The sequence below is a fragment of the Pleurodeles waltl genome, chromosome 12 (genome assembly GCF_031143425.1).
Source record: "Pleurodeles waltl isolate 20211129_DDA chromosome 12, aPleWal1.hap1.20221129, whole genome shotgun sequence".
Taxonomy (NCBI): Eukaryota; Metazoa; Chordata; class Amphibia; order Caudata; family Salamandridae; genus Pleurodeles; species Pleurodeles waltl.
The window spans coordinates 168,928,243-168,954,278 of NC_090451.1; the positions used below are offsets into that span (position 1 = coordinate 168,928,243).

A 26,036-nucleotide genomic window follows, 5' to 3' on the forward strand; every position below is an offset into this window, starting at 1 on the left:
TAAATACATATTGTATAACACAGCTAAACAATATATATATATATATATATATATATATATATATATATAATCCAATCATTGAAGGTGTACTTTTTTTTATTTATTTATTTTAATTTCCATAAAGTCTTCTCCTGTTTTTCCACATTCCCACATATAATCCTTCAAATAAGTGGGAGGTTTCCTCTCCCTCTGTACCCACTATTATTTTTTCACTTTTCTCCATACTTCCATTTGCAACATCCCTACTACACTCTCCACCTTCAAAATCACAGCATCCCTGACTACACATATAATCGGAAATAGACACATCATCAGACACAACATCCCATTAACATATAACCACTACACCCCTCATTATTTTCCACATCAGGCTCTCCACACTTTCCTCCTTTCTGATATAATGCTACTCTCCAATACCACATACCAACCAAAAACGTATTTGACCTTAAATGGACCTCTAATCGTAACAGTCCTCTTCCAACACGTCCAACTTTCACCTTCACCTAATCACCAATTTGAATGTTTGACACTTTGCTCCTCTGTGGAACAAAAAACCTGTGCTTATCAACGCTTCACAACCAACTTAGAACTACTGTAGTTTGGTTCTGAGTTTGCATCCACTCATAAATTCAAAGGGTAACTTACACTTTACCCTGTTATCTGTGGTCACCATACCCACACTAACTCCTCAACTACCTTACACACCTCAGACCTACTCTGCACAGCTTTATGAACAGTCCCCTTCACCATGCGATTCATGTGTTCTGAAATGGCATTCGCCTGGAGATTGTAAAGGGGAGTGGAATGATGTTTGATGCCGTGTGACGCCAAAAATTCCCTCATCTCACTGGACGTGAGCTGTGCGCCATTATCTGTTATCAAAGTGTGAGAAAATTCTTCCCTCCAAAATACTTCTTGCAACTTGTTGATAGCACTCTGCGTGGATACTTCTCTCATAACTTTGACCTCCAACCGTTTTGGAAATACGTCAACCAAAACCATGGCGAACCATAACTTCTGTTTGACTCCTGACAATGGAACTATGAAATCCATACACACACTGTGCCATGGTTCCTTGGAATTTTGAATATGACCCTACCTTCTGCCTTTTTCTCACTCTCCTTGTAATCCACACACATTTCTACCCACTGGGCCGTTTGCACATCAGTTCCTGGCCAACAGAAGGTCTCTTTTACTCTTCTTAGTGACACTGCTGCAAATGGCCTCAATGCGGGAACTGGCTAATTTTCCTTCTTGGATTTTCCGGTGGCACAAATCTATCCGCCCTCATCAAAACACTCTCCTCACTCACAGACAACTCATTTAAGATTTTAATGAACTGTATCACAGAAGGAACAACCATACTCTCTCTCCATCCACCTCTGACAACCATTTTACAAACTTCCTTCAATACACCAGCATTAGCCATTTCTTGAACCCATTCTTCGTTAGAAAAAACACCTACACCACTATGCACTACTTCTAACCAAGCCACCGCACCTTCCCTCTCTTGGTCCATCACTGGATCTTTGTCCACAGTCTCCCAATCCACAGGTAAATGAGAAAAAGCATATGCCTGAGCATTACAAAACCCAGGAATGTGTTCTCAGAAATAATGAAATTCCTCTAAACCTGCTGCCAATCTTGCTAGTCTAGTTGATCCCTTGCCAGCACCTCCTGCCTCCTGTGGTGAGAACATTTATTAATGGGTTATGATCAGTTCTCAAATTGAAACTCATTCCCCATATGTATGTCCTGAAATACTTTGCAGACTAGGCTGCTGCCAATGCCTCATGCTCAATAACAGAATATTTTTTTTACGACTCTGTCAATGAGCATGATGCAAAAGCCACTGTTTTCTCTATCCCCTTATGAAATTGGGTGAAAACAGCACCTACACCGCTGCACTTGCATCCGGAGCGAGAATGGTTCTTAACTTAACATCAAATGGCACCAATATTCCCGCTGCATATACCTCCTGCTTACTGTAATCAAAGCATTTATGTTGTTCTACAGTTTTTTAAGCACTGTTTTCTACAAATTTGGTATAATACTCTAGTATTCCCATAAAGGACCGCAGCTTGTCCTTATCTCTGGGTTCTGCAGCCAGTTTTTATAGCCTCCAATAAGTTTTCTTTAGGTTTTGCACCTTCTCCTGAAATTGTGTGACCCAAGTATTCAATTTCTCTACACAAAAACACACATTTATCTTTCCGTAGAGTAAGACCCACATCCAACATTTGTTTAGTACTTCCTGCTGGAAGGCAAAATTTAAATGACAACAATCATAAATGGTCCTGACGAAAACCCAGACTATATCCATATTTGCTCGTGGAACACTCACGGTCTAAAAAATCTGGTTACCGACAGGGCGGCTCTGAGTTTCCTTCAGCAGTTTGAAATCGTCATGTTGCAGGAAACATGGTGCATTGAGTCAACACAAATTTCGGGATATTCTGGGATAGACGTCTCTGCAAAACAACCCCAAAAACATGGACACCCCAAGGGGGGCCCCACAACATACTGCTCCACAAAAATCAACTGGGTGATCAAACAGATCGACCTGGGAATCCACTGGCTGCTACCAATAAAACTGGAACATCGGCGCCATCAGGCAACAACAGAACTTTACTATTGATCAACGTATACATACACCCTAATAAAACGCAAAACAGTGAAAACATTGAAATATTGACCAGTATTCTAAAAATGCTGCAGAAGCAAAACAAGGACGCAATCCTCATTTTGTCTGGTGATTTCAGCCTTGATTTGAGAAAGGGCAGCACAAAACACCCTAACAGAACATGCGCATATATAAAGTTTGAAACCCTGGGTTTGCGCTGCCTGAAGCCTTTTCCCGAGGATACGTCATCCGCACAAGTAACCTTTTCAAGTGGCACAAAAAAAATCCAACATTGACTTTACATTAATAAATGAAATCGCATTGCCACTGGCCTCAGAATATAGGATCCAACAATGCACAGAGAGCGACCACTTTCCACAACTTCTCAAGATCCGGAATGAATGGAATCCACTCCCCACCGCCAATATCATAATTTCAGCCCCAGTGACTCGTGATACAAAAAAATTGAAAGGGAAGGGGCTGGGCCTCGATAAAGTAATGGAAGAAGAACGCAGGAACAAGAAGACCACACCCAAGGAGAACGAATAATCGCTTGGAGGTACTTGTGTGATTCTTAATGAATACATTTTCCATCAAAAAAGTCTTCCAATTTCGGTCACCGAAAAAACAAACTTAAGAGTTGCAAAGGAGAAAAGAAAGCCATGGTTCAACAGAAAAATCAAGTTTCTAGACAATTAAAAAAAGTCCTAAAGGATATACACTGGGGCAGGAAATCTGATGTCACAAGGCTTTCTGAATTAAGAGCCAAATATAAGAAAAACTGCTGGATCGCAAAACAGAGTTATCACGAGGATCTGTGGACCAAGCTGCTTATGTCCAACAAACAGAAAAATAACAAAAGGTTCTGGGAACTAATACACGGACTAACTCAGGGAAATAATCGACACACAAATGCAGGTATCGATGCAGCCACATGGGAAGCTCACGTACAGACAATGTTCTCACTCCCAGAGCACCATGAGAAGGAGGAGGCCACACAGATAGCCAATGACTTAAGCAAGACTAATTTTGGCTTCAGAGTGACAACGCAAACAGACTTACCTCTAAATGAAAATGAAGGAAAGCACGCACTAATGACCATCAACATAGAAATGCTGATAAGCCTTGTCAAGAAACTAAATTGGAAGGGGCAGCTGGTCAGAATGGAATTCCGAACGCCTTGTTTAGAGGAGACCCTTTATTCTGGGCGCATTATTAGGCACTGCTTTTTAACGATCTCCGAGGCACTACGGGTCTCCCAGATGCGTGGAAAGGCAGCATTATTCATCCTATATACAAAGCAGGCAACCCCACAAACCCTTCAAACTACAGGCTAATAGCAATGATAGACGAGGAAGCAAAATTCTACGCATCCTGTCTACTGCAACAACTAGCAGAATGCATTCACGAGAGACAACTAATTCCACAGTGCCAGACAGGTTTCAGAGCTGGTATGGGTGCTTCCACTAACCTGGCAACCCTGGCCTTGCTGGGAAATAAAGCCAGGCTCAAGATGAAAAGGCTATTTGTATGCTTTATTGACCCAAAGGCAGCTTTTGATTGCGTACCAAGAACCCGCCTGTGGGAGAAACTGAAAGGTTGGGGCTTACTACGCAGCCTTCTTAGCGCAATGATGGACTTGTACACAGGCACTTGGGTGCAAGTAAAAATCAGAGAGGGCAGCCACCTCACCAACAGAATACTAACAGCCAAAGGCCTAAAACAAGGGTGTGTATTAGCTCCCACGCTGTTCAACTTATATCTTGCTGACCTAGCCGAGGCTCTAGCTCCCGTAAATAGCCACCCGCCAGAATTGGCCAAGAAAGGAATCGCATGGTTACAGTATGCAGACGACAGTTTTACTCAGCCAAACACCTGTTGGGCTACAGCATAGCATCAATGCATTTTATACATACATAACAATGCAAGGCCTAGAATAGAATTTGAGTAAAACGAAGATTGTCCGCCTAGTTGATAGGAAGTTTAAATCTGCTTTATGGTTCATAAATGGAGACTGGGTGGAGGTTGCACCCACATATAAGTTTTGGGATTCACTATGGACCGCCTCTTGACTTTCAAGCCGCAGCATGCTGTTGCTCAAGCAAAAGCCCACTCATTGACCTATGGTTTTAAAGTTCTAAAACAAAAGCTGAGCTGCCCATCCCACACTCACCTGCTTTTTGCCATGGCAGCGCAGCTAATGCCCACCGTCACTCATGGCGCCGAAATCATGCTGAGGAAGCAGTCAGTTTTTTTCAATCAAGTCCAGACGAAGGCCTACAAAACAGTTTTTCGGATACCACAACCAGCATCTCCAGCTCAGGTTCATTTAGAATTGGGTCCGAAAAAACTATGAATTTCAGAGTAGATGTGCCTTCATTAAATTAAGCTGGAGGATGCGTGCAGCTGAGATTGGTACTCTAAACAACCTATGTTGGATGGGAATTGAGCAGCAACAGCGTCACAACGATAAAGGCACCTGGGGTTATCACTTAAATAACTGCATTAAAGTGCTAGGTTTGCTAGAAGCCTGGGACCGGAACCAGGACAAAAAGGAGTTTTTTCGAAAGGCAAATGCTGTCACTAAGATGAAATCTTTAAATTCTGACAAACAAAAACTGTCAAGCAGACAGCATGCCGGGACTGTAATAAGATCATACAAAACTTTAGGGGCACAGGAATATCTAGCAGCAACCTTCAACCAGTCGCCCAAACATCGGTTTATGCTTTTCCACTATGGGTTGATGGAAACAAAGGATATGGTCCCTTCATAGAGACAGCAAGATCTGATACATTCCTGTCAACTGTGTGTGTACAGACAAGAGTCATTAGAACACATTTTTTGTGTGTGCCCGGCTTTGCTAGACCACAGGACATTATGGGTCTGATTACAACTTTGGAGGAGGTGTTAATCCGTCCCAAATGTGACGGATATACCACCAGTCGTATTACGAGTTCCATAGGATATAATGGACTCGTAATACGGCTGGTGGTATATCTGTCACTTTACCGTCACCTTTGGGACGGATTAACACCTCCTCCAAAGTTGTAATCAGGCCCTATATCTGAAAAACATTTTTAAGACACTGAACATACGCTCATGCAGGCCGGCCATTTTTAGCTGGCTTAGCGGACTTTCAATTCCGTTTTCTTGTCGAGTGACCAAATTTATGGTACAGGCCCAGAAAGAATTAGTGAATAAAGTAGAAGCCGAGTGTGCATGGGCCATCATTTTATGATTAGTAAAGCTCTGAAAGTTTAGTTCCAGCCAGGAATCAGACTTGGGTTCAACTTAGGATTCTCACTGAGCTTCACTCATCCACAATTATAGTGTTCGTAAGGGAGCAAGAAAGTCCTAAAGTTAAGTTCAAGACCAAGGTTGGAATTAGTGGAGAACATTTTAGCTACGCACAACTCTTCACCATGATATGTTTTAGTTTCAAATAAGCTTTATATGTTTTCATTATGGGTCTCTATTAGTATAATGAGTAGGCAAAGTATTTATTTATATTATTATGTATGTCGGAATTGCGATGGTTTTAATTAACCGTGTCAATAAACTTAAACTTCCACTTAGGACTTCCTTACCACTTGGTTGTGTTGTTCAGCTATAGATCCACATACCAAAATGTCATCTTGGGAAAAAAAAAATCACTTTTGTGAAACCTCCAAATATTTGCGACATTATCCAATGGAATATGCTGGCAGCCGAAGACAATCCAAACAGCATTCTTGTGAAACAAAATGTCTCTTCCATTGTAATAAAGGCAGTTAGTCCCTGGAACTCTAATGAAAATGAATTTGATGGTAAGCGCTCTTCTAATCTAATCTTGAGAACAACTTACCATCATTGAGCAAAAGTAATAACTCATTAATATTTGGTAAAGGGAAACTGTCAGTATTTATATTTTGATTAACACTACCAAGATTCACACAAGATCTTAGACGTCCGTCAGATTTTTTAGTTATCACCAACTGTGATATCCAAGTAGAGGCTTCAACAAGTTCAGTTACCCCCCCCCCCCCCCCCCCCCTTCACCATCTCACTCAACGTCTGTTTGACCTCTTCTCCAACGATTATGGAAAACTTCCTCACTTTGTGCTTAACAAGCATTGCATCAGGTTTCACCCAGACCTTATGTACGTACCTTCGCAATTCACCCAAATCTTCTCTGAACACTTCCTTCACCTCATTTAAAATTTCATCAACACATTTGTCATCCACCACCATAACCTGTTCTGGAGCTCTAGGGGTCACCATAATATTCAAGATGGAGGCCCAGTTTCCCAATACACACTTTTCCGTGAGCCCTTCATGTTTTAAATTCAATGGCTGCAAAAAAAATAACCAAGAATATAAATTTCTTCTCCCTGATACCCTCCTGGACAGATGACTTTCAAGAGTAGGTTCACAATTGACCATGTTCTATTAACAGATCTTTAGATATAATAGTATATTTTGATCCAGTGTCCACCATTAGCTTGACATCTCTCTTGTGAATGTTAAACCATGCTTTTGGTCTGATCTTTCTCCTCTGAACTCCTTCATCCTCACCTATGCCTAAAACTCAATCATGAATAGTTTCACTGCTGCCGTCACTCACCATTGCTACCTTGAAATGAGGCCATTCCTTACACATACACGCAAAATGGCCCTTCTGTTCACATTTCCTGCATTCTTTGTAAATAGCATAAAATGTTTTAGAGTCACTTCTATGAAAACTGCTGCCACACCTGATGCACACTTTGGTATTGTGTTTGCTTCCATAGGTTCTTTGGGAAGTTTTGTCTTTTTCCTACAGCTCCTACACAGTTGCTTACTTAATTCTCCTCTCCTCCCCACCTACATCAGCTACTCTTTCTTACTCACCAGTACCAATACCTCCCTGCTTATTTATTTCTCTCATATAATATTCAGACTCTTCAAAGACTCGCCGTTTAATAGCATCTTTCAGTGTAGGATTCTTCGCTGCCCACAAATGCTCTTGTATCTTCCGGCTTTTACATTGCACAAAGAGTTAATCCCTTATTAACTCATCACCCAAAATTGACACTTCACTGATAACTCTCTCAACCTAGACACAAATTAATCAATAGTTCCTCCACTACGTTGTGGCTGCATGTAAAATGTATATCTTTCCATTAAAACATTGGGTTTTTTGTCAAATCTATTGCTCAGTCCAATTCTAGCTTCCCCATATGCATTAGAAATTTTAGAACCATTATCCAACACTTCAGATAAGAATTTAAAAACTCTTTGGCCTTCACACCCCAATGAATTTAAAAGAATAGCCTTCTTTCTTTCAGAACTAAATTCGTCACTGTCCAAAGCCTGTAGGTAATTATCAAACATCTCAAGCCAGTCCTCCAACTGAGTTGTTGATGTCCCTTGTTGTAAAAAAAGGTGGTGGCGCTGAAATGGACACTTGTTCCATGTTTCAAAATGACAGCAACAGAAAAAACAATAATAATAATAACAACAAAAACCTTTGGGAATAATATGCTGTGTGTATCACTGTGTCACAATATAAATATATATAAAACCAATGGTGTGCATATCACTGTTTAAATTTATTTAGTATTGTCAAACTATGAAAGGAAATACGCAAATATACCAAGGTGTGCGGATTTCCGCACTAAATAAAATTAATATGGTGTGCGCATCACCACGCTTATCAGCTTTCCTCTGTGTCTTCTGTCACCTGAATGAGCCTACTTGCTCTCAAGACGGGGTGTGCCTCCTCTGAGCCTTTAAGTGCTGTGGCCAATTAAGACAAGGGGTGTGCACTTCACCACATTGACTTGCAGCATAATCCTGAGCACTCCCTTGCTCACGCTGGCCACACATGCACTGGTCTCGGTTACTCATGCTGGCTGCACGTGCACCAGTCTCCGGCTGATTCGGCTGATGACAGTGCAGGTACCGCAGACACAATCTCGCTCTGGCAGGAGACGTTGCTGATAATGTGAACTCACTAGTGAATCCACTTGCGTTCACTTGTTATATACAGTGAGGGTGCAAAGCGCACATTACTATAGAACCCTTGGAGGCAAGTTAATCCAGTGTGATAGAGGCCCATGAATTCCAAATTAACCACTGACTGCAACCAATGGAGCAATTCCAAATTAACCGATGGACGGAAAACCAGAACTATGAATAAAAGACAGAATAGTACCTTTACAGAGTTCGCTGAATGAACCCTGCCTTCACTGGTGTACCAGTACCTCACTCCGCACACGCTGGGTAACGAGCATTCTCATAAACAAATGTCACTAGGCAGGCTGGCGTGCAGTAGGCTGACAGAATGTTGCCAAAATGGTTGTACACAAATGAAGCCGCAAAGATGAGGTTGATTTAAAAAGGAACTTTAATCAACCTGCCCAACGTGACTTGCTCCAGCAGGCCTACACCACAGCTAACTGTATTTCAAAACCTAACATTCTAGTAGAAGCTTGGAACACATGTTCCATTGCATCATGAATATTACACCTCTCCCCATCGCAGCTTTTGTGCTAATATCAACTTCCTGATATGTACCACACTTAGGCCCTAAGTTGTACCTGAATGCATCTCTCGGTAAGCAGACAGTGTGATCTACTCTTCTCGGACATTTATTTCCTGAATCCTCAGTTGGACTCATATGAAGATTAGCAAAGTAAGAACAGCAAAGTACTCAAACCCAACAGAAACATGATTAGAGACATGAGATACTTTTCCCCCGCCCAAACTCTAAATTGTTAGAAGAGAGAGGAGAAGAGAAATTTCAAATATGTCTACTTTTCGAACTACACAAGGTTTGTGTCATGGTTACAATTTTCTCCCCAAAACCAAAGTCTAAAAAAAGTCAAGTCAAATTACTTCTATGCACCAAATTCCAAAAATACTTTGGGAGTAGGCAGCCCGCCAACTTTTGTACAACTTGTCACAACTATGGGGTGCGAACTGAAGACAATCTTCCCCACTGAAGAGATGATTCTGAAGTAACTGAAGCACGCCTCAGGCCCAGTTAGCAAGAATTCTTGCTTACGTTTTAAACCCTGAATTATCAATGGTGCAGGCTTGAAGTAGCTAACAAGTGTCTGGCATTTCAAAGCTTGGTTATCACCATATTAGGGGCTTGCCAGAAATACACACTGACAACACCCAACATTATATTTAATTGAATTTTGATTTGGTCTGAAATTATTCTTTTTTTTTATTTTTATTTTTTATAGGCAAGACATAATCCATTATGAAATGTGTACTATTTATCAACACAGGAAACAGAGCTATAGAGAGTTTGCCTCAGATGTCTCATCTTGGATATTTCATTCAATCAATAAGTTTATTTAGAGGATTGAACCCTTCAAACATTTAACTATGATAAAATATAGTTACACAGACTTCATCAATATATAAATCGCATAATAAATAACCATTAAAATAACTAAACATTAAAATCATTCAATCAAAAATCAATACTGCAGTATCTCTTAGTCAGAAGCTACGAGGAGCAAAGAAACCTGGCCACATTAAACACCATAGGGTTGCTTATGTCTGATTTCAGTGTCTGTAGCGCAATTCTATATTGCAAAGTACCAATGGAACGGCATATTGGAATTGGCCATTTTCTTCGCAAGTGGGCATAAGATTTACAGACAAATTGCAGGTGCGCTTCCATTTTCTTCTCAGAGCTCCATACTGGGCGTATGCCAGAAATAGGTGGATGAGAATTCCATTTGCTACAAAAGTTATTAATAGGAAGGATTCCATGTCTAAATTTTAGATACAGTTGCTTTGCAATAGGGGAGGGTAGTAGCATCAGAAAATGGCTCAAACCTTTAGATCTTAAGGTTTAGAAAAACCTTGCCATAGTTCAATATATCCTTTGGAGTTTAATGAAGTGCATTATGATCGCTATCCCTCCAGTCTATTATTGTCATATCTTCCACGGTTGACCATGGTTGTATGGCTAACATAATGTAGTCTATCCTACTATTTTGGTCTGTTAAAATATGTGCAAGTCTTTGCTGTATGATCACGTTCAACTATTACATTATCGGAGCTCAAATGTCATAGTCAAATCAAATAAGCTTTATTCAACAGATGTTGTCATAAAAGCATATGTACATAAAACAAAAGCAATACATGGACCACAAACCAAACATTAAAAAAAGCATTTACGACTCAGGCAGAATACATGGTGATAGGGCCATATAAAACTCTAAAATACACGGTTTTGTAGTTAAAAGCTATTAAAAAAAATATTTAAAAAGATATATTTTGTTCAAAATTAAAGCATGAAAAACACAAAAATAAAACCGTAATAAAAATATTTAAAATCACCCAACTGGTCTCATACGGCTATAGATAAAGAGTTTACTTCTCAGTCATTAATAAAATGTATTACATTTCCTGTGTCTCATAATAGCCCATAAAAAGTTAGACATGGTGTTACAAATGTATATGATTGGCAAAGACTGTAAGAACACATAGGCTGGTCGACATTTTATCAAGTCCATGGATCTCAATAATAGCAGCAGAAATATCTTTCTTGGCAAATTATACAATGAACAAAATAGAACCATATGGAAAGTACTTTGCTCAGTAGCCATGTCACACGGGCATTTGGCCATAGGCCTCGACCAATCATTTATGGTTGGAAAACTCACCAAGTGATGGAGAAAATCTAGCCTAAACCTGGTTAAAACAAATCTATGCTGTTCATTGCTCACCACCTTTAGGTATAGTTGCATGCCAGGTGAGGTTAAGATCAACAGATTTTTAAGAACATTTGGTTTAAGCAGTTCAGCAGATAGACTTAGTTCTTCTAAATGTGACAAGCAGTCTTTTTTCAGATTTTTTTCTTGTGACAGCTCGCAGTGTTTTTGGTTTATAGTAATAATCTGGATGTCCGAGATCACTTAAAGTTTTTTACGTATCCCAACCATTGTACTCTTCCTACATGAGAGGACCTAAGACAGTCCCCTATAATTTCTTTGTTCACCTTAGTGTACTCAGTTGAGTTTTAACTAGGTTTGAAATGAATGGGACCCCTATTTCCGAGTGGCATACATGTGATGGACTACTCTGTGGGAGAGAAAAGATACTTCAAGAAGGCATTCTCTATCAGCTGCAGGGAGTCATGATTTACATGCCCCCAAAGACCTGCCCCATACATGGCTGTTGACATAAATTTGGCCGTATACACTGTGAGTATCTCCCTAGGGGGTTTCTTCCAACCTTGAAAGCAAAGTTGCACAAGGCTGCAACTGTTTTCTGAAAGTGTAGCCCTCTGGTTCTAATTGCCATCCACCATGTCCCTTTTACATCAAACATGATCCCCAGGTAGGAAAAGGACGTTACATAATCAATTCTAGTATCTTTTATCATGAGGATGGGGGTTTTCGGTAACACTTCCCCGCACCTCATAGCAAGTATCTTGCTTTTATTAACTAATAGCCCCAGGTCTTCAATATAGGACACAAAGCATGTTGGCAGCTGTTGCAGTGCACGGCGCGGGGGTTCATGACATAAGAACAGCATCATCAGCATATAAAAGGGCTGGAATGGGCCGGGACCCTACTTGGGACAGGTTGTTACAATTAGCAGATAATACATTACCCAGACTATTAAAGTATTAGGGAAAGAGGAAGGGTGCCAAAACACAACCCTCTCTATACTAAAAGGCTGGGTACATTCGCCCATTAGACTATATCACACACTGTTGCTGCATCGATGATTTGTTTTCCTGAGAAATGTTGTGATCGGTAGGTCCACCCCCATGCTCTCCATGATTGCCCACAGTTTACTATGGCTTACGCAGTCAAAGGCAGCAGTTCAATCAACAAAGACCAAGTACAATCTCCCTTTTTGATAGTGGTGTATTTCTCAATCAGCAGGCTTAAATTCAGACTCTGTTCCATGGTTCCTACTCCCTCCCGGAACCCATACTGTAAGTCCGATAAGACATTCTTCTCCTGGGCCCACTCTTGCAGTCTGTTCAAGATGACGCAAACTGCCACTTTCAGCATCGAATCTAGGAGAGAGATAGGACGATTTTTGATTCCCTCCAAGACTTCAGTAGGCCAACCTGACAACATGCATTCAGGACTTGAGTAAGCAGTGGCCCCCAAAGGGTCATGTTGACTTTAAACAGATCTACAGGGATGAAGTCTGGACCTGGTGCCTTGCCGGCTTTACTTTTGTTTAGGGCAACAACGATCTCATCCAAGGTAAATGCAAGCTTGAAAGGGAAAATGACAGGGGCAAAAAGAGTCGCTGTCGATCGCATTGTCTACTGTCAGCCTTAACCTTTTAGTAGGAATAGAATAAATAGTAGAGAAGTGAGTAGTACAGTCTCCCTCTCTGACAGCCATTTCAAGGCGTGGTCCGGTGTCAAACTGGAGACATGATGAATTAATTACCCGCCAAAAAGCTGCAGGGTCCTTACTAATAATCGCTTCACGCAATTTGTCCCATAGTTCTTTTTTTAATACTGCTTTCCTCTGCATTAAAACATACTTATAGTTTTTTCCTAGCAGCACTGACTTCATTTACACAGGATTGGCATTTGTGTAGGGCTAATTTCAGCATGCTGTGGGCCTTGGTACACAGTTCATCAAACCACCCTCTCATCCTGTTGTTGCTCCAATCACTAGTTCCTCCTTGACGTCCCCAGCAACATCCACAAATCAACTTTTTAGAAACTCTTGGGGATCAATCTTTGACCAGCGCAGGGTATACCTGTAAAGCCTGTTCATATCCATGACACCCACCATGCAGTTGTTGGGGAGTGGTGTTTGGGATAAAATATCCCTTGATGCCATATCCAAATCTATGCTCAGAGGGTAGTAGTTGCTGCATGCAATTGTGTGGGTGATAAAATGTCCAACTCTTGCGGCGTGTCTATTTGTGACGAGTATATAATCTATCACTGAGTTTTTCCCTTGGCCATTGAATGTAGTTGCAATTGGATTGGAGGGCGGCAAATCTCGTTACAGAATGCAAGGTCAGTGCTAAATAGGAATTCATTCAATTGTTCCCCACAGATGGAGTGTGTAAAATGTGAGTGCACAGCATTCCCCCTTTCTCTTAAACTGCAGTTCTTCTCTGAACCCCTGGTGCAAACTTCAGTACTAAAGTCTCCTCACAGTGGGAATACCAAGTCCTGGAATTTCCTATTCCTGAGAGTTTCGACATCCTTTTTTAGTAGAGTCAAGGCGGTTTTTAACTCAGCTTTAGGGACGTTATTATAAAAGATGATTAATGCCAGCACGCATGTAGCTGACAATGATCTGATGGTAGGGTTGCAGTGCCAGCACAGTTATACTAGATGCCCTCCGGGTGTTTGATATGTAGGTACAGATCCCCCTGTTAGACTTGGCATGGTCTCCCCTAGCTTTTTGCCTCTGTTTCCCAGGTTGTTTATGTGTGCTGGACTCTGTTTTTGCTGTTTTTGATACTCTGGGCACTTTACCACTGCTATCCAGAGCTAAAGTGAAGGAGCTCCTATGTAAAATATATGTGTAATTGACTTTCCCTGATTAGCATATTTGATTTACTAGTAAGTCCCTAGTACAGTGCACTAGAAGTGCCCAGGGCCTGTAAATCAAATGCTACTAGTGGGACTGCAGCACTGGTTATGTCAACCATATACGTAGCTCGGTACACATGGCTCAGGCCTGCCACTGCAGTGTCTGCGTGTGCAGTTTTAAACTGCTAATTCGACTTGGCAACTGTACCCACTTTCCAGGCCTAAACCTTCCCTTTTTATACAGATAAGGCACCCCTAAGGCAGGTCCTAGTTAACCCCGTGGGCAGGGTGCAGTGTATTTTACAGGTGGGACATATACTGTACTTCGTGTTTTACATGTCCTAACACTGAAATACTGCCAAATTCGTGTTTCACTGTTGCAAGGCCTATCTCTCTCATAGGTTAACATAGGGGCTGTCTTTAAATATCATTAAAGTGCAGATTCCCTTAAGGAACAGATAGAAATATGGAGTTTAGGATCTTTGAGCTCACAATGTAAAAATACATTGTTTAGTGAAGTTGTTTTTTGGATTGTGTGTTTGAAAATGCCACTTTTGGAAAGTAGGCATTTTCTTGCTTAAACATTCTGTGACTCTGCCTGTTTGTGGATTCCCTGTCTGGGTCAGTTTGACAGTTGGGCTGTCTAGACAGTGACACAAAGGGAGCTGGGGTGTAGCCTGCATATCCTGATGAGCCATCTGTTCTGGGAGGGAAGGGAGGAGTGGTCACTCACACCTGAAAGGGCTGTGCCTGCCCTCACACAATGCAGTCTCCAACCCCCTGGTGTGTGTCTGGGGCCTGGCCTGGGCAAGGCAGGATCTCACAAACAAAAGAGACTTTCCTTTGAAACAGGCCTACTTCAAAGGCAGAAAGGAGTATAAGAAGAGCACCCAAAACCCCTGAAAATTAGATCACTTCTGGAATCAAGATGAACCTCTGCCAACCAGAAAATCTGAAGTGCTGAGGAGAAGTGCTGCCCTGCTTGTGACTGTGCTTTGTGGAGCTATCCTGAAGTCGCTGCTTCCGCCTGCGAAAGGTGACAAAGGGCTTTGTGGTATATTCCTACTTGAGAAGAATTTCCAAGGGCTTGCACTGAGCTTGGCCCCAGTTCTGAAGTCTCAGGGCCATCAAAGACTTCCCCTACCAGCATCTAAACTCTCTGCTGAGATTCCTGCCCTGACAAGTGGTGCCTTATCCAGTCCTTGGGCCCTTCAAAGGAGAAGCTGGTGAAAATCCAAGAAAAACAACTTTGGACAACTCCAGACCGACACCGCTGCCGAATCCTAGGATGCTGCCTGCACCTGATTCCATGGTCCTCGATGGAGTGCGATGACTCTCGCAGGCCCGACACCGCTGCAGCCCGAGACTGTGGGGAAGTCGCAGCACCACGTCATAACAGCTGGATATCGACTCTGCCCGAAGCGCACAGATTCAATGCTTCGCACCGACGCCACCTCACCTCCACTGCAAGGACCTAACGCCACCTCGGATCCTGCGACGCCGCAATCCCAGACTTCGTGCATCGGCTTGTTTTCACACTTTACTAAGGTACTGTACCTGGGGGTCTGCATGACTCTGTGCCCGGTGCCAGATTGTTGGAAACGACTCCGTGTTAACACCTCATTGAAGCATTTTGTGTTTCTAAGTCCTATTTTTTAGTTTAATCTTTAAAAATTCATAACTTGACTTGTGCATGTCGGATTTTTGGCGTTTTGGTCTTTTTCTGTTTAGATAAATACTGGCTATTATCCTAAACCTGTTTTGTGACATTTTGTAGTGCTTTTACTGAGTTACTATGTGTGTGTGTGTGTGTGTATGTGTGTGTGTGTGTGTATGTGTGTGTGTGTGTGTATGTGTGTGTGTGTGTATGTGTGTGTGTGTGTGTGTATGTGTGTGTGTGTGTGTGTGTGTGTGTGTGTGTTTGTGTGTGTGTGTGTACAAATACTTTATACCTGGTCTCTGAAGTTAAGCCTACTTGATTGTGCCAAGCTACCAAGGGGGTGAGCGGGGGTTAACTGAGGGTGGTTCTCCTTCACCCTGACTAGAGTGAGGGTCCTTGCTTGGACAGGGGGTAATCCGACTGCCAACCAAAGGCCCCATTTCTAACAGCCCCCTTTGCTCTCCCTGAGTTGGATGGTTCCGCAAGGATATGATAGGTTCTAAAACCATTTAGGTGGATAGGGTTTACTGTCCATGTTTCTTGTACACAGACTACAGTAAATCTATTAACAAAATCACACCAGTCTGCTATTACCATCTTAGACAGTAAACCTGCTACGTTCCAGAATATTATCCTCATCTTCCCCTCAGGAACGCTATTTTCGCAATTGGTCCTGAGTAGGTAGGTGGGACCTGTCCAGAAGGGGGGAGGGGTGTTTTTAAAGTCTACAGTAGGAGAAGCAATCAAACCAGGGGTAGTTATATTGCTTGTGATTACAGGTGATACACAAGTCAGTCATTCTCATCTAGGGCAGAAAAAATGCCTGCTGAATGGTTGGTGAAGGGGGGTGGGTGGGGGCTGGGGGTTTAAAGTCAAGACAGGATTTCGGATCTGGACTTCTAACTGCATCAATTATGTCCTCACGTATAATAGAATAACAGCCCCTCACATGGCGGATCCAAGGGGTCGCCTTATTTCATAACCAAATCTCCCCCTTCCCTATAGGCTGGTGGGTGTAATTTGGGGATGTTAATCATTAGGACAGTGTTGTTAGAATTAGACTGATTAACAGCAGACTGTCCAGCACGATTTGGAACATAGTCTTTCGTTGGTCTAGGAAATTGGTGGTGAAGTCTTGGTTTGTCCCCCATGTTTAGACTATTGTATATGGGAGCCTGGCGAGGGTTCTTGGTCCCACCGCCTGCTGTAGGATGACCAGCACAGGGCACCAGCCTGGCAGCAGCCGGGGGTAGGAGCGCAATTGCAGATCTTGTTACCGATGTCCGAAGGCAATTTGTTCAAAAATGTTAAGAGACCTGGGGGATTGAGCGTGGAGCTACTATTGTGATCCCTGCAGGACATCACATCTACAGATGTTAACTGTTTGACCATTGTAATTAAAGAATTAACCATGGATTTAAGCTCAGACACTTTGTTCTTTAAATCTGTTATGCATGAGTTGTACAGAGCATTAGGTAGGTCTGGGCTTATGTCTATTGCTCACTGTGTCTGCTATCTTACCCAACAATATACTTAGGTCAAGATCATCATGTGAAATATCATTTAGGGGACTGAAGCAATTGGTGCAATGAAGGGCCTTGCTTCCAGTCGGTGAAAGCTCATTCGCTGGTGGTGATAGCATGTGTGTATAATGACATGTCTCACTTCACCCTGCCTTGTAGGAGCTAGAGCCTGTGACCCACATTTTCTGAACATCTGTGGGATTTTCCTGTGGCCCTCCCTTGACCTTACTGGAGAACACTCACTCTGAACACCTTTAGAGGCTCTATCCGGAGAGGAACTCAAAATATCCTCACAATCAACCAGGAGATTGTCTATCCTATCCATTACACAGTTACCTGCTGCATGCTACTGCTTTGTGTTTCTTCCTGTGTGCCACCCCAGCCCTCGGTCACTTTCCTTTTACCCATCATAATTGCTTTCACCAGAGGGTGAACCCTTAAAGATAAAATAAGTCAATATAACCGTCCCCCAGAGGCGGTAACAATACAGTAACTCTTGCAAAGCCTATTTAATAGTCTATGTTATGGGGTGGCCCAGCCCAGGCTCCTTTGGACTCATACGCACGTGGACGGGCCTGCCCTTGGCCCAGACTTTGCCTGGGCACGCCCCATGCTGCAGTGTGCCCCCTCACACTATAGAGCGCTCGTTGGACTGGTCAAGTGGGAGCAGGTGCTCTGGAAAATGGCTGCCTCCTGTGGCCACAAAGCAGTCTGGGATATGTAGTCCCTGTAGAAATGGTTAGCACGTCCCGCACTGCAGTGTGCCCCCTCACACTTTATAGGGGTCGCTTCCTGGGGTCACAAAGCAGTCTGGGATATGTAGTCCCTCTAGAAATGGTGAGTGCGTCATGGTCAAAGCAGACAACTGTATTGCAGTAGCAGTCCAGTTTTTAATGGGTCAAAGCTCTAGAATGAGGATTGCCCATTTTTCACCTTCTGTCTCTGAGGCAGAATACTCAGCACTTAGGGTTCATTAGTTACATTAAGGTCCCCCGCCACTATTAGGGAGCGGATATAAATATTAGATCTCAAATAGGCTTCACAAAGATGCAATGTGGCTTAGTCTATGTGCTTGGGGTTCTATGATTGTTTTGTGACCCCCTTAGTGGATATATTAAGTTTAGGTCTAGTGTATCCTATGAGTTGATATTTAACTGCAAGATTTTATATAAAGTGAGGTTCTTACCCCGATTGTCAATTTCCCTCAACAGCCATTCCACACCGAGAGAGACTGCTTCAACACAAAGGTTTGTATAGATGCATTTATGAATCGGCATAGGGCACCAGATTTCTCGGAATGTGCACATATCATACTTTTCAACTATCTTTGTCTTCAAACCTCTAACATTCCATGATCATATGCTTAATTTGTGTGCATCCTTGGCCAGCAGAATTGAGCGGATTCACTCCCTGATCACCTGTGTATTGGTGCGCATGTTTGGCTTCTTGTAGCCAGTGCGGTTCAGAAGCGAATCAACTTCACTTTCAGTATGTGCAAGTAGCTTTTTATAAGTGTTCCTGATTTGCTTCTGTTGATCGACTAAGATGTGCATCCCGTTTCTGGGTCCCATCAGCCTCCCCCAGTCGGTCTACTCTACCAAAATCAGAAACTCAATAACTGGTTTGTAATTCTCCAGTTGATTCAACACCATTGAAGACTATGCTGTTTCCCAAAGTATGGGGGATTACATTTAATTGTATCTAGGTGTCTGTTTGAGGTTTTGCACAAAGGTCTAATGCCTTGCCGCCCTTCAATACCAATTCCATATTCTCATAACAATACATGGGAAGGGAGTAACTGTTAGCAGTTAAAATGTCAAAACATATCACTGAATAACAGCAGAGGGTGCTCCTAATCCAGTGAATCAATCAGCTTTGCAGAGATATTTAAACTTCTGTAACTAGTGGAGAGTTTAGGGACATGGATCATGTGCACAACCCCAATATTTAGATCTGAGGGGCATGTGCATCTGTCATGAATAGTGGTATTTACCAGAGGTGGCTGGGAGTGCGTTCATAATTGCTTCTTCCTCTCCATCAGTGGTTATTAATCTTTCATTTTCAGAGGTACCCCATATAGGCATTACTGGAATTCAAGGACCAACAATGAATCATGTTTTGAATTCTGTAATTCGGGGATCCCTCCTGATTCATTATTCATGCTTTGAATCCAGAGATTCTGGTCTAAGCATTTTCAATGTTTTGAACTGCAAAACAATACACAAAAATAGTGAAAACAATATTCATCAAATAAATTCACAAATGATGAAATATGTGATTTAATTCACTAATCAAAAATAATAAAAATCTAAATGTTCATTTTAAAGGGAAGGTTGGAACTTTCTAAATTTAATTGAGGCTACCCATCGTCCATACAGTATTCGGTTTGATGCACTTACAGTGCTCCCACAAATCAATCTCAGGATACCAACTTCATTTTTGGCCTCCAGTTTAAAATTCCTTCACATTCACAGAACCTTTTTTAAATGTTGCTTCTTTATTTATACACACTAAGGGCCTCATTACAACCTTGGCGGGCGGCCTCCGCTGCCCTCCAAGGTGTAACCGCCGTGCAGCCTCCAATGCGGCCGCACTACCGCCGTGCCCATTTTGACATCCACGCTGGGCCGGGAGGCAGAAACTGAGTTTCCACCCGCCGGCCCAGCAGGGATGTCGGCTGCAACATGGGAACAGCTGCACCCGTCGCGCTTTTCGCTGTCTGCTGTGCAGACAGTGAAAAGCAGTGTAGGGCTGTGCCTGGGGGGCCCCTGCACTGCCCATGTGAAGTGCATGGGCAGTGCAGGGGCCCCCAGGGGCCCCACAACTCCCCTTCCCGCCAGCCTTTCCATGGCGGTCTCTACCGCCATGGACAGGCTGGCGGGAAGGGGACTAGTAATCCCCTGGGCATTAAAACCGCTGGGACAGCCATGGCGGTAAAGCGCCACGGTCGTAATAGGCAAGATGTCACTGCCAGCCTGTTGGCAGTGCAATCGCCAAAACAGCCCTGGCGGTCTTTGACCCCCAGGGTTGTAATGAGGCCCTTAATCTGTTACTGTTATTTAATTTTCTAAGCAGTTGTGGATCCCATGAGTAGGCGTGGCGGACCCCCAGGGGTCCAAGAACCACATGGGAAGAACTGTTGCTCTAGATAATGGAAGAGGGCAATGTTTTGCCAAGGCGGCATCAACCTCTGGATACAGTTTGGGATCCTTCTGTGTTTCGCAATGTCATCAAGCCACCTGACACACACACACTATAGGGACTGACTCTAAGATCAGTTCCTGCAGTGCTGGAAGAGGACAAAAGATGGCATGGAGCTACAAGCTCCCCAAACTCTGGGCCTCCAGAATTGATGCAAGCTAAAAAAGGAGAGAGCTGGCACATGCTCATTGGACCGTTTGTTATAGATGCATGTTTTTCATTGACTGTATTGTGGTTAAAGACTTTCTGTGGATGTGTGGGAATTGTTCACTAGTGCCTGTGCTATAGTATTCAATATCTTTCGTAACTAATAATAATTAATTCAAAGGATACTTCCTCATTAGCCATGATGGATATGGTTACTTAGGTCTTTCCTTTCTTGCTTCCAGTGGTGTAATCCTGTTCTAGATATTCTGGCTCAAAACTCTCTATGGGTGTGAATCTGTTTTCACAAAGCAAAGTTCTAAAGGAACATGATTCCAGTTGCAATTTCGGTTGCTGTTGCTTTGTGCCGGCCTGATATTAAGTAAGGATTTAGAGCTTTTGCGACTCATTTGTGGGTGCAGTAACTTATTTGTGAGTACCTTGGCCATTTTAAGGGGCTTTAAAAGAGAGCTAGAGCTTGGTAACTCTTGGAACTGAGAATGGATTTAACTTGTTCAATTAAAACATCAATGTCCTTCAGGGTACGGTTACCAGTTACATGTTTAGCTGTTTTAGTTTCAATTTGGGGGGGGGCACACAATAAGGTTTAGGCTGCTTTCCACTTACCCATTTAAGTCAGGACAGTAACAATTTGGAAATACTGGATCATCCAACAATACTTCAAAACTAATAACAGACTTACCAGCTAAGCTGTCCACTACATGGTGTGTTGGTTCACCTTAGGCGGATCCAGTGGTAGCGGAAATCATCTCAAGTACGGGAGGAACCAACAGAGTCAGATTGGGATCACAATTAGGCCCGGCCACTCCAAAAAAGTGGCCCACGTTCCAGGATCGTACTTTTCATTGATCGCCATTTGCTTGGTCTTATTGACTAATGTTTTGAGAAATGTTGTTAAATTAAGCATTTGAAAGCTTATAGAGCTGGTAAAGTTGGTAAAAACTAGAAGCTCTGCAGTTTGGCCAGGCAGGTGAGGTGAAATTAAATGGCCAAAAACACATATCTGGCTAGGGTTCCCACCTCACTGGTACTAAAATGAAGAAAATCACTCCAAGCAGGCAATTTTTAACTCTGCTCATTACATACTTTAAAAGCAAATGTAATGCAAAAAGTGCATTAAAATGTTTTCTTAAAGGAGAGTTAAACCTTGACAAAGACAGAAAAGCCATTTTAAAAAGGCCTGTCAATGCTTTTATGTAAAGAGTCCTCATTATTTATTATGGCTCTGGCTTTGCAAAATCTGGCTGTTTATTTTCTGTTTGTGTAGTTTTTTATAGGGTGAGGGCTGTGCAAACGCACACCCAGGCCAGGGCCAAGAAGACAGGGGGCTGAGGTGACAACATCTTTCACCCAGCAAGGCCTCTCCATATTCCCTACTCCCCTGCTCTCCATGGCGAGAACGTAGTGGGGCAGCAGGGTGGCATCAGGGGAAAACTGCTGCTGGGCCGAGTCAGACACATGGACGTAGGGGACTGTCCCCCAGCCTGGCTTGGTGGGTGGATGACGCGGCCAAGATGGATACGCATTACAGTGGCCTGGAAGGCGGACCGGTTAACTGAGGCCCTAATAAAACCAGTCCAGATGTGAGCCTGAGGCACCAGCCCATTGCCCGCTTCCCAACTGCCCGCTTTCCCAATACGACTCTGGGAACCAATGGCAAAGAGAATAAAACCTTATCAGAAAGCTGGTATACCTATCTATAGACCAAAAGGAGGGTGAGGGGGTGACCCAGCCCATCCTCCTCTGGTCGAGGACAGGTGAAGAGTGAAGAATGGCCATCACTCGCCCCGGCTTTGCCTGCGCCTGTCTTGTGCAGCCGGAAATGCTCTACGCTTTGAACCACGATGAGAATGGGAGGCTCACCTCGAAGAACACGAATATATGAGATGGGCCACTCGGACTTCATGCCTACTGCAAAGAATATCAGGAACTGTGCAGGCTCACATTGCTTCAATGCAGTGGACTGCACCCACTTACTGTCCTGCTTTAGGACAACAGAAGAAAACAGAGTGAAATGCAAGCACAACCTACCGTCTGTACCTCGCTATTGTAACTAGCTGCTTGATCAGAGCTACACTCATCGGTCCTCCTTCCTCGCACTTTGTACAACGGATGAGACTTTACACCGGCGTTGTGATTCATCCTTAAACGCAGCCGGCAGGTACAGTGCAGTCCTACACGTACACACTTTGCTGCCAGCTGACTTAAATCGGGCATAGTCATCTCCACGGAGCCAGCCGAGGCAATCATTAAATTAGAGATTGCAAGAATGAAACTCCTGAAGCAAAGTAGGCGGTAATGGCCAATGTAATGGAGTTTTACTAGGCAAATCCATCCTGATCTTGGTTTTGTTCCAAGGCTACCTCGCAGTTACAGTTATTTTTAACGATAGACCCCCCCTGTCAGGTGAAGCCGGCCTCTGCAATGCCAAGCACTGCGCGCCAACCCCGAAAAGGCACATTATGTGCCGGGGTTAAAAAGAAACTCATTGGTGTCCTTTGTGGGAATATATGGGCAGCGAGTCGGAGCCTGCACCTCCCGGTGCTCGCCGCTGCAGCCCTCGTCCTCATTCAATAACTCATTAAGGGGCTCTCTGGGCGCTGGATACACTGTACCTTGTGCTGGGATCCTTCGGGCAAACGCTCTCAGCATTCACCTTCACTGTTTATTTTAGGTTTAGAGAGGAAAAACCGAGGAAATATAAATGATTCATTTCCCGAGTTCTTAAATTAAAATGCTCAATAATCCACTGAGATGTATTAGATAATCCAAAGCATCAGCAATATTAGTTGGACAAATGTTGGTAACAAATATTTGCTCACTCATTCAAATCCATTTCGCATAGTTTCATGAAACATTCATAATAGATCTTCTGCCAACAACACACACTGTATTTCCTTTTATTTGTTTTTTCCCCCCAAGCATGTTCCCCAATGTCGAGCCCCAGCAGAGTAATGCAAATTGATGGGGGTGGGTGGGGCTGCGAGATATGAAGAGGGGCCCTTGAGTCTATCATAACTCACACCTACTCATTGGTTTTGGTGTGAATGGTGGGTGGGCTTAAGGGCTGGGGACCCTTTAAAGGGTTGAGGGCTTCATGTCCCGCAGGGACTGCTGGGGCCTGCATGACACCCCTAACAAGCACTGCTACTAGCCTGAAAAACACAACAACTTGACGCAGGTCATTCACTTCAGCCACTTCCATCAGTAACTCTGCATATCTTGAACAGTAAAAAGATGCCCACAAACTCTGAGGGATGGTGCCATGGAGAGAGAAGACCAATCCATTGCCTGCAACAACTCTTCTTAAACGGTGCCAGTCTCATAATTTCACAACTTTGCAATCAGCTATGCATTCTTTAAGGTCCCACTCGGAAAGTCATTTTTTAATAAAAATTGTTTTATTCAGATTTACAAAGAAAGGGAAAAGCTAAAAAAGGGTAGTCACAGGTTTACAATTTTGGTGTAAACAATGTTGTAGTTCAAGCATGGGTAAATATATTTCCACAGTAGAATTAACAGTAATTAATTATTTCATGCACAAGTTGGTAATGTGAGGATGTAAGGATTATTTTACAAACAATTTAACTTTAAAAATTAAGACTAAGGCCCTCATTACATATTGGATAGAAATCACGGGTCACTTGCAAATGGGAGTTTATACTGGCCTCTGGAATGAGAGTGAAATAGGAAAACCCGTACATGAGCTATGCTCGTCGTTCCTATGTCGCTAACAAAGCAGTCTGGACGAGGAAAAACCTGCAGAAATAGAAGTGCGAAACGCAGATTCTGGAGATTCCCTCTCAATCCATGGACTGAAACTCAAATCCCAAACCCAGTAGTTACAGCACCCTGTGGTATCTTTAGGTACTAGGGGCCGTATGTACGAACACTTTTTCCCATAGACACAGAATAGGTAAAATTCTTTGCTACATCTGGCCCTAGGTGCGGCATTTCCTACTCAATTACCCCTGAACTTGTAATAAGCGGCTAAAACATATACATGGGAAATTCACACACAAAATGACATATTAGGCTCTTCCTGTGATGGTTTATGATAACCTTGAGATTTCAGAATGGCTGTACATAATAAATTACTGTGGAGGAGCTCTCTTTTGCACAGGCATGCCTTCAAAGTAACAACATATTAACACCAGTAAAACATACTTCTCTACTGGCTTGCAAGCCTGCACCAGATTTTACAATCTAATTTGATGTAGATCAAATAATAAATTAATATAATAATTTGTCCATAAAACCGATATAATTAAAAAACGCATTCTAAAATCAGATACAAAGATGTCTAGCTATTATAAAATCAGTTCGTAACTGTCCATATTTCTCACAGATCGTAAAAAGCACCCAGACCCACAGTCACATCTATAAATTGAATACTAGCTAAGACATCAATTGCAAGAGGATGCAACAGTGCACCATATTTTAAAAATAATGGATTCAAAAATTTCCAAGGTCTATTTATAGGAAGATGACAATCAATAAATGAATAATAGTGCAATTTCTTTTTAAAGTGCATTTACAGTTTATTTTCCCTATTTTTTCCACCCATATTAGGGATTTCCGTTAAATGATTAAGACCTATTCTGAATTTTAAAACTCCTTGACGAAGTAAGGGGTCTGAAAAATAAAACAGCTATAAGTACATATCTGGATTTCCCAACAAAGAAACAGGCATTTGGAGGAGCTCTCTTTTGCATAGGCATGCCATCAAAGTAACAGCATACCAGTGCCAGTAAAACTACTTCTCTATGGGCTTGCAAGCCGGTCTCGAATTTTGCAACCTAATTTAATTTTATGGCATTGAGTCTCACGAAAAGCTTTCACAACTATATTCCTAGTGTTGGACCCTAAATTCTCAGCATGGTTTTCCCCCAGTGTTGGACCTGGCTCTCTCTGCAGGGTCATTCCCAACTAATTGACTTCCTCCTCCTAAATTTTGTTGAATTTGGCCTCAGGACTCTGTGCATTTTACCACATCTAACCAGTGCTAAAGTGCTTGAGCTTCTCTGCTTAAAACATGGCAACATTGGCTCATACCCAATTAGCATATTTAATTGACTTATAAGTCTCCAGGAAAGTGGTACTACATGTGCCCATGGTCTGTAAATTTAATGCTTCTAGTGGGTCTGTAGCACTGACCTTGCCACACACTTAAGTAGCTCTTGAAACAAGTCTCAGGCCTGCCACTGCAGAGCCTGTGCGTGCAGTTTTAAACTGCCATTTCGACCTGTCAAAGTAAACCTTTTACCAGGCCCAAACCTTCTTTTAATACAAATAGGTTACCCCTAAGGTGGGCTCCTGACAGTCCCAAATGGCAGGGTGCAGTGTAT

General features: G+C 42.7%; 1 protein-coding gene across 1 annotated transcript in view; it reads right to left on the reverse strand.

Annotated features, from left to right (window-relative positions):
• Window positions 1-26,036, reverse strand: part of MLYCD (malonyl-CoA decarboxylase) — a 471,153-nt gene that overhangs the window by 318,479 nt on the left and 126,638 nt on the right. The window lies entirely within an intron of this gene.